This window comes from Myotis brandtii, unplaced genomic scaffold (genome assembly GCF_000412655.1).
Source record: "Myotis brandtii unplaced genomic scaffold, ASM41265v1 scaffold55, whole genome shotgun sequence".
Lineage (NCBI taxonomy): Eukaryota > Metazoa > Chordata > Mammalia > Chiroptera > Vespertilionidae > Myotis > Myotis brandtii.
Window position 1 is genome coordinate 333972 of NW_005370042.1, and position 10419 is coordinate 344390.

At 36.9% G+C, this 10419-nt stretch overlaps 1 pseudogene; it reads right to left on the reverse strand.

Annotated features, from left to right (window-relative positions):
• Positions 1 to 550: 550 nt before the first annotated feature.
• LOC102247982 lies at positions 551 to 1458 on the reverse strand (annotated as a pseudogene).
• Between the last annotated feature and the right edge of the window lie 8961 nt (positions 1459 to 10419).

The following is a 10419-nucleotide window of genomic DNA, read 5'->3' on the forward strand; positions in this document are numbered from 1 at the left end:
ACATCCAGAAGACATCCAGTCTATCTGGTCTAATTAGCATATTACCCTTTTATTAATAAAGATATGTAAGTATAGATAGATATATAATAATTATATTTAAAATTATTATTTTGCTTTTATTATTATTAGAAAAAAAGTTAATGGCAAATTAAAGATCAAATAGAACTTGAGATTAAAAGCCCACTCATAAGAACAAGAACATGTTGCTGTGATCTTAGCTCTCCTGGTTACGCATGAGATCTTCCAAGAGCTCTGCCCCATAAATCACGATTTGCAACTTTAAAAATCTTGAACAATAAGTTATCCAATGCACATTTTCTTAATTATTAGGTATCTTAAATCTTTAAAAATGTTGTTCACAGACTAGCTTCACACTTAGTGGGTATTAGTAAAAGCACGCGTTTGTCTGTTGTGGGTCTTTCCTGAGGGTGGGCCTTAGCTCGCTAAGCTACTGGGGCATTAGTTAGGCTGGGCTTCAGCTAAGTGTTGGGTCCTGCTTTACAAAACCTCTCTTGTTTTTGTTTTTGTTTTGTTTTTTGTTTTGTTTTTATGTTTCCACTATTTATTTATGACAAGTTTCAATCTGTGATGCTCTTTAGTCAGAAGTTCTTTGAGACAATGCCATTGGCCTTGGCCAGTCAGAGAATGGAGTCATCTGACTCACCCATCCTGTGGATAGCCCCGCAGATAGCATAGGTTTTAAACTGGCCATTGAGCCTGCTGTCACCTTGTCAGCCTCGGCCACGTTCATCTGGGTGGATGCCTGGTCCTTGGAGCCGATGATGCGTTTGCTGGCGGAGCATTTCGCAGCACATACAAGTCCAAGAACTCGTCCACATCGTCTGCATGTCGAGGGTGCGCCTGCTGCCACCACCAGAAGCATGTTTGCAGAAAGCCATTTTTTTTAAACCAGTGACAACTTGAGGTCTATTTTACGGGTGAGAGGCAGAAGTGTAAGAGTCCCAGCCATGTCATGCAAGTACATATATTGCACCTTAGCCGGTTTTGCTCAGTGGATAGAGCATTGGCCTGTGGACCTAAGGGTCCCAGGTTCGATTCTCAGTTGCAGGCTCCTCCCTGGCCCGGCCTTGGTCAGGGCGCATGCAGGAGGTAACCAATCCATGTGTTTATCTCACATCTATGTTCCTCTCTGTCTTTCCCTCTCTCTTCCATTTCTCTAAAATCAATGGGAAAATATTCTTGGATGAAGATTAAAAAAAATAATAAGATATCTTTTTTCAAAAAGAATATCTATTGCCTCTGTTTATAATATTCAGGTAATGACACTCCATTGACCAAACCTAGTGATTTGCCTAAGCTCAATATCACTGGGATGGAGAGATATACCCCAAATCCCAGAGCGGTAAGCACTGCTGACCAATATGGCAAATGGACTGGATTTGTGATTTTATCATCAGGAGGAAGTGAGGAGTGGTGAGCAATAATCCAAGTTGCCATGTTAGCTAGACTTACACATTTTCTCTCCCTTTAAGTTGCCTTTATTTCATTGATTTATTGAATTCTTCATTCTCATCTCATCATTTACATTTATTTTATCTCTTTTCTTGATTAGCTCTGTAAGATTTTGAATTAATAGTTTTAAAAAATTATAACATATATATTACAATGATTATAGTATTTTCCTGCCTACCATCTAAATAAACTTCTGAATTCAATTTCATTAACTTTCTATATTTCTGTATTTCTTAGAATTACCATTTAAGAATATTATCTAAATTGTTCTATTCAGTACCTATTTTTTATTATTACTTGTCAAATAGTAAAAACATTGAAGTTTTTCTATTTGTCTTTAATTATGTCTTGTAAACATGGCATCCTATATGTTTAGTTATTTCTGTTGGTCATTTTCTGCTGTCTATACTTTAAGTATGAATTTCTTCCTTGGGGTAAGATTCATTACTTACTTTAAGTTATAATTGAATTTTATTTCAGTCTCAAGACTTCTTTTTGTGACTGAATTGTAATGCAGTCAATTTGGGCAAATATTGCAGTTTGGGATCTCCCTCATTTCATCGTCTTTCCTGGGCTTGCTTTTAATTGTCAGGCTTACATTACCACAAGTCATAGGGGGACTGATGATGGTGCTGGATGGAATCAGTGTCATTTATCCACATCAAAATAATAGCATCTGTCTGGTCTAGAGATTTTCTAGTCTACTGTTTCAAATGCTCTGAGCACAGATAAATTCTTTAAGACATCACAAATTCTTTGGTTAGACATGGCATACAGCCATTAATAATCCAAGCTGGGAAGGCTGCTTTTATGTCCTGAAATGATAGTTTATTTAGTACTCATTTTAGGTAAATGTCTTTGATTATTTTTGTTTAAGAATTTCTTATCTATAATTATAGTCTGGTGAAACTTGAGGACCTATATACTCTTCTCTCTAAGAAATTCAAGGGAAAATGTCCTTATTATGAAATAATATATTGGTTGTTAAATATTTTATTGCATTTCATAATTAAAGTTGTAATAAAATAATTATAATAATCATAGATCAAATTATATTTAATAATCATATTCACTTGATTGACATATTAGCTTTGTTTTTTTTCCTATCAAGTACAGGAAAATATCTTGATATTCTATCTGCTGTTTTGTTATGGTTATATTTTCTTAGGTATTCAGGTTTTCCTTGTATATTAAGATGAATGTTATTAAGTGTTCAAAAGTTTTTATCTTCCTTACATATTTTCAAAATAGTCCTTAGGTTGAAGCTAGGGTAAGGCTTTGTTAGTCAAGCTTCCTATATTTTAGTATTAACTGAACAGTTTCACTCTAGTGCTTATTTTAGGTTGTCTATAAGCCTTAGCTATTGGTTGTGATGAAGATTTTGTCAGGGTCTCTGTCTCTACATGGAATTGAGTGCAACATTAATAGATGACACCGTGAGGCGCTGTCACCATTTCAACATTAATATTGAAGAAGTTCCTTCATGTTTTTATTTAAAAAAAATATCCTATACAGGCAGTCCTCGGGTTACATCAGACTTGATATATGTCATTTTGTGGTTACATCGCCATCTCCCATTTATTTATAAAAAAAAAAAAAAGTCCGTCATTTCATCAACGTATGATATGTGCTTTATGTTTTTGTATTATTTATTTACCACAAGTAAAGGTCAGGAAATGTTATCTTTCTTTTCTTTTATTTTTTTTACTGTTTCACTTTATTACTGCTGTGCATATGCTCCATGTGAGTGACGTAGGTGCTTATGTAGGTGGATTCCAACTTACTGCGAAAATCGCTTTCCGTCGCACTGTAGGAATGGATCTCTGATGTAACCCGAGGACTTACTGTATAATAAAAGCCTAATATTCTAAGTGTCCCACCATTTGACCAGTTGCTATGATGTGCACTGACCACCAGGGGGCAGATGTTCAATGCAGGAGCTGGCCCCTGGTGGTCAGTGCGCTTCCACAGCAGGAGCGCCCCTCAGCCATAAGTCGGGCTCACGGCTGGCAAACGCAGTGGTGGTGGCGGGAGAGGCTCTGTGGCAGTGCTAAGGAGCTAAAGAGCAAGCAGCAAGCACAAGGGCTCTTGGACTGTGAGATGATGCAGGCCGGGCTGAGGGACCCCCCGAGTGCACAAATTTTTGTGTACCGGGCCTCTAGTATATATATATATATATGTGTGTGTTGTGTGTGTGTGTTTGAGTGTGTGTGTATGAGTGTGTTTGTGTGTGTGTGTTGTGTGTGTATGTGTTGTGTATATATGCACAATGCACAAAGATTCGTGCAAGAATAGGCCTTCCTTCCCCTGGCTGCCGGCACTGGCTTCCCTCTGGCACCTGGGACCTAGGCCTTTGCTCAGGGCCTGGAGCTGCCTCCCGCCTTTGCTCCAGCCAGCTGCCACCATCTTTGTTGCATCAATTTGCATATTCCCTCCTTATATCAATTTGCATATTCCCTCCTTATTGGCTGTGGGTGCTGCCATCTTTGTGTAAAATGATGGTCAATTTGCATATTCCATCTTTATTAGATAGGATATACATATATACATATGTATATTAGTATATAGCTGAAGTGATATGATAAATTACAGACTTTATTTTATAGCCTGAATGACTTGCTCACATGCACCCTTACCAGTTAACTTATTCTTCTTTAGTAAGTGAAATAAATTATTCATTCATTTTTATCTTCATCCCTGCATTTCAACCTTGTCCCTACCAATGATCAAACAGTATTACACAGTTCCATGAATTTGTTTCTTAAAGTCTTTGGCAGAGACTATGGTGACATTTGTATTGAATTATAAATATATTTAGATTCACTTACCCTTCCTACATTTTTCTCTTCATTGTTCATAGTATGTTTTCTGCTTCAAAAAACTCTAATGTTTCATAGTTTAATAGATCTAATTTGTTTCAGAGAAACCATCATCTTTCCTTCAATACAATATATTTATTAGAGATTATCTTAACAGACCCTTTTGAAGGATGGTGGCAGCTCATTCTTCTGCATTAAAGTATAAACAGGCTTCATAAATTGTGCTCTGAAATTACCATATGGGCCCTCCTATTCCATCCATATTTTATCTATTCCACTTTAAGGTGATAAACATTCTTTTATGATTATAATACCTAGTTACTACAAGAACATAGTGAAATTAAAATGTTTAATAAAATATTTAATAAACCTTTCTCAATTTTCAAAATATACTTAACAAACTCCAAAATTAATAAATAACTAGTTTTTACTACAGTGATTTTTCTCCATGGAATATTCTCTTTTGTCCATTGTTAATGAAGCTTTTGGTATTTGAAGTCAGGTTGCTTCACAACTGCTCATTGATAATTAAAACAAACACACACATACAAAAAAACAATGCCAATGTTAGGTTGGATGTCTTTGTTTCACTGAACACAAAATTGCTATGTAAGTCTGCTTGCAATGACAGAATATAGATGTGTTTCTAATATGCTAAGTAGGAGTGTTAACTTACAGAACAAAAAGTTATGGAAGGGCAATATTATTCTTGTAAATGGCATCCATGTGGCCTAAAATAATAAAAACAGATTTTAATTGTTTAATACACAGAATATGTAATATGAAATCCTTGTTTTAGAGAATAAATTTACAAGGTTGTATGAGAGAAAGAAATAAAGAATTTTTCTGATGTGATGAGCTTGGTTATATGTCTCATATTATTTTGTAGTAATATAAAGTGAATTTATTTTGTGATATAAATAGAACAAAAAACATAAGAACACTGTGATAACATTAAAAAGACGGTTTTGTTCGCTACCTCATGAGACTTTCTGTCGTATGCCCTCTGTGTGCCTGTAGGCCAATGGTTAAGGTGTATGAGACTTTTGGGTAAATCATATAAACACAAATTTTTAGTTAAGTTACATGGTGTTACTGAGAAATGTGGTTGAATCTCTATAAAGTATCATCAGAGAAGAGGTTAGTGCAATCTAGCTGTCATACCACAGACAGTTGCTAATATCCTATATATACAAAGTACAGGCATTCCTTTAACAATATGGGTTTAGACTTTCCAGGTTCACTTATATTTGATTATTTTTCTATAAATACTATATTTTATCCTCCGTATGATTTTCTTAACACATTCTCCTCTCTAAGTTTACTTTATTGTAATAATGAGTATGTAATAAATATAAAATGCAAAATATGTGTTAATTTACAGTTTATGCTATCAGTAAAGTCAACAGTAGGCTATTAGTAGTTGTATTTTGGGGGGAGTCAAAAGTTATATGTGGATTTTTTATTAAATGGGTGTCAGTGCCCCTAACACCTATATTGTTCAAAAATCAACTGTATAATCATATCCGTTGATCAACCTTATGATTTGTGTTGAATTTGAATATATGTCTCTTGGTATGGAGAGATACCACTCTTACTGGTTGGCTGATGGCCAATCAGAGGGATGGATCACCAATGACTCTGTGTACTCACTCAGTCAGTGGTGGCTCTGACCATCCATTGCTTGACAGCATTTGTGATTTACAATAACAATGATACGTGTATCCGCTCCTGAAGGGAAGAAAGATGGAAAGAGATTTATCTCCTAGAGTGTGAAGTGAGTCTACTCCCAGGGTTCTCAGGCAGTGCCCTGGCGGGGCTGGATGAAGGAGATAGACCTTGGAGGGGGTGGTTGGACTGTGGCACTCCGAGACCAGACTTCCAACATCAGAGTTCTGTCTTGGCAGCAATCTCTGTTTTCTGTAATTGTCACAGAAGTAGATGAGACCAGATTTCCAACATCAGAGTTCCATCTTAGCAGTAATTTCTGTCTTCCACTAGTGACACAGAAGGAAATGGAAGCCACAGGACTGTAAACCAGGGGATTTAGACAAGAAGGCTCCCGATGACTGTGTTACTTCAAACATTACACAGCTTCCTTCATTTTCCAAGCAGAGGTGTCAACTCCTGATCTCTGTGGGTCCCTAGAGAGTGAAAACCAGCTCTCAGGCTGCCCGAGCTGGGTGCCCCTGTCAGTCCACCTTAATGTGGCCTGGGGGTTGGTTATAAATTATTGATTAAGAAATACAATATTTATTGTACCACTGAGTCTTTGAACTGAGTGATGCCTCCTATATTTATTTGGAATGTACTGAATCATAGACTTTTCAATTACCATTAAGGAATGATTCTGATTAAAAAACTTGGGTGTGGTAATGAGGGAAGCACACATAAGGAAAGAAAAGACACAGGGACAGTCTATAGAAATTGGCATCACCAGAGTCATTTTCCTAGGCAATTTCCTGGGCATGTCTCTCTCTCTCTCCAGGTCAGCTACATGCTATATCCCTTCCAGAATGATTGTCCCAGTGATGTCTCTAACTGTTTGCCACTTCATTTTCTTTTGCATCTCACCCAGGATAGATAGCAGGTAGACACAGTCAGTGAATTTCCTGAATTATTGGGACATTTTCAATGATCAATGGGAAGTTCTGAAGATGATGTAGGCAACCTGAAAGATCTCTACATGCCATGGAAATGAAACCATCTTTTTTCTGAGACTCAGTACAGCCATTCAATGTATTTAGCATAAAATTAAAGGACCTGGGCCTTCCAGGGCCACTTTCAACTGCAGTTAAAAAGAAATGGTCTAAGAGGAAAGAGGGAAGAAACATGCTAGATGTCCACTTGTCTAGTTGGCTTGCTTGTGGGATGAAACTTTGGTAAGGGTGTCAGATTTAGATCACTCTAGGGGTAGGTGTTTGCCTCTGTCTTTAAGATTGGGAATGTTGAGGACTGTCACACTATACTCATAAACACCCACAATACAAATCACAATTGCATGTTTCCAAGGTTACAGAATTTACAAGTAGTGTTATTTCTCCAAAGGACTCAGTACCTACTACAAGTCATCAGTTCAATTGATTTAGTATTCAGTGTGATTTAAAATTAGATGGGAAAAGAAGCAGTGGAAGATAGTTTGCCTGTCGGTGATTATATTGAATTTTGTGCATAAATCTACACATCATTATAATGCACCCATTCGGATAAATGCTTTTACTTAAAGAGGTTGTTCTTGATCTTGTATAGAATATATTGCACTTGAGGCTTAATTTTAACAAAAAGATGTTATGTTATTTTTAAAATGTGCCTCATGATTGATATGGAGGCTTTGTCTTTTTCAGAATAAGGTCTCTAACATCAGATTTCCATGATTAAATTTTATATGTTATGAATTATTCATCATTTATTCTTCATAAACCAAATAGGCTGATATTACAGAACTCATAAAGCAAGGGAGCCGCGTGTCACTAAATCAAGCCGCCAGTCCAGAGCAGAGCTGTTTTGCTTTCATGTGTTTCTTATTCTGGAGATGATGTCAACTGGTGCTACGACATTTGTATCAAATCAAAAAGCAGAGAGACATTTACTACGTTCTTTTCTTATTCTAGGTTGTCATATGCTGCCAATGTCACGCTCCAGAATCCACTGAACACACAGCAGTGCAGAAGCGGTAAGATAGCACCCTAAACCTGGAGTGCCCTTTAAATACTTCTTTAGTTAATTTTCTTGTTCTTTTTGCTTGTCAAGTGATAAAATGGTAGTCAAATGTTCGTCTACCTCTTGTTCCTGTTATACAACAGTAATTGACTTTAGTAAATTAGGAAAATATTTTGCAGGAGCATAGAAACATGTACTGTTTCCCAGATTAAAGGTAGTGTGTTTTTCAACTGGCAAAGAATCAACCTGGGAAGGAGTTACTCACAGAGTGAGACTGGGAATTGGGAGACTCAGTTCTTGTTAAGAAGATGAACTTTAGACCTTATGGACTTCCAGGATGAGGGGGTAGGGAGTAGGGTGGATGTGGCAGGGAGGATCCTGTAGAATTTCAGGTGTGTTGTAACTTTCCATAGAAAATATTTAATTTACATGTGTATGCATTTAGGCAGAGTTATTATAATATATTTGTCCTCTCTCTTTAAAAATTATACATTCTATGAATCATCCCCAAATTGAAAAATAGCTAAAAATAATTACTGAGATTACTGAGTACTTACTCATTATTAGACATTATTCTTTATGGAAATTAATTTATTTAATTAGCCCCAAACTCTATGAGTTCAGTTGATTTCATTATGAACATTTTACAGATCTAGAAACTAAGGCCTAGAATATGTATGAAATGAGCCCCATGCTACCCAGTTAGGAGGCTGTCAGATGGAATATAAAGTCAGCCATCTGGCACCAAAGATTGCTAAAGGGAAAATAAGACACACCATTCTTTTTCTTACAACTAGAATTTTGATAATAGTGCAGATGCAAAAACTCTTAATAATTACCACCTTAAAATGTAGATTTAGGTTAATTGCTAATATATTGTCAGCTCTTCAATGGTTTTAGCTTGATGGGTTTTAAATATTTGTATTCAAATTTATAAATTACTTTCAATACGAGTGTTGGTACCACTAACACTGTCCACCTTTACTATAAAGGAGGTCTCAATTGGTCCTTTCTGTGTATTTCAGTAAAGATAGATGCCCTTTTCTTTGATATTTCTCATATAGAAGAAATAATTTTTGCACCTTCTTGTAAAAGACAAAAACAAAACAAAACTAATTCTATGATAGATGGCATTTCTGTCTGCACAGGGACAGGTGGAAGAAATACCTGCTGGATACAAAAACTTCAAAGAAGAGTTCTGAATCTCTTTCAGTGGGTGTCAAATAGGCAAGAGATCAATCTTTTAAAAATCATATCCATGGGGCGGGGGCAAGATAAGAGTTCAAGACAGCAAGGTGAACCAGGGGATCAGCACAAAGTGCAATGTGGGTGGGCAGAATTCTAAGCCAGTTTTGGTGTAGAATCCCATTTAAGATCACCTTGAAGAAAGAAATCTATTGGAGAAAAAAAATTAAATAGCTTGAAATCACTTTCCAAATTCTTGGACGATTATGATTGGGTTGAATCCTGACTTAATTTTCTCCCAAGCCCAACTCCAGTCCTCTCCTTAGCAAAGCATCTGCTCTGAGGCAGTTGAGACTTGCAGTGTAGAAATGGGATCGTAGGCTTATTAAGTCCCGACAGTGAGAGCTTCTGCAATTCGTCTCATCCCTGGATTACATGGGACCTTGGGAACCGGAGTCAGACCAGGGTGAATGAGCATCTGAATGCAGGGCTCCAGGGAACAGCTTGGCTCAGAAGCCCCTGGACTTCCCTGGAGAAGAGTGGCATTTTCTCCATGAGAATCTGGTCTCCTGGGCTCACACCAAGCCAGGAAGAAGCCAAAAGAGAATCCTAAAGTGGCCCTGCCATTAAGGATTGGAGCCTGGGGGACTAGAAGCTTTTTTCCTGGCATCTAGAGTCTCGATTAAGGATTAACTAATACAAGGATTAAGCCTTCATGGAGAGATCATTGTAGCTCAAACTATTTGCAGGATGTTTGAAACTTGTACTAGAGCTACTCTACCCACCCCAACCCCCAAAAATGGTCAGGAAGGAACAAGTTGAATTCTTAGAAAATGCCACTAATGCCCAGAGAAGATCAAGAGCAGGGGGAGAGAAGTAGAACCTCTACAAGGTTCAAGGTAGTTCAAAAATATTTCCTGCAACTAAAGGATGTATTTTATTTTTAAACACCAGAAGATTAATTTAAGAAGATGGTCAAAATATCAATTCCTACTTTCAAACACTTGGAACATCAAATGGAACTCATATCTCAAAGCTCTAAAAGAGAAGAAAGATATGGATTAGCACAAATTGCTGGTTGCCACCAAATACTCAATATTTTCTTTCTCGTTAGCTATGAAACCTCGTTTTATTTCAAGTGAAAACTATCCCGTTTAAATGCTATTGTTCTCAGGCTTCCATGTGACTCAAAGCAGACCACTGAACTGCTAACAGAATTGTTTTGAGGTATAATTTGTGAACTGGAAGCATGATATCCAGAGCCTCAGAAGACACTCCTGAA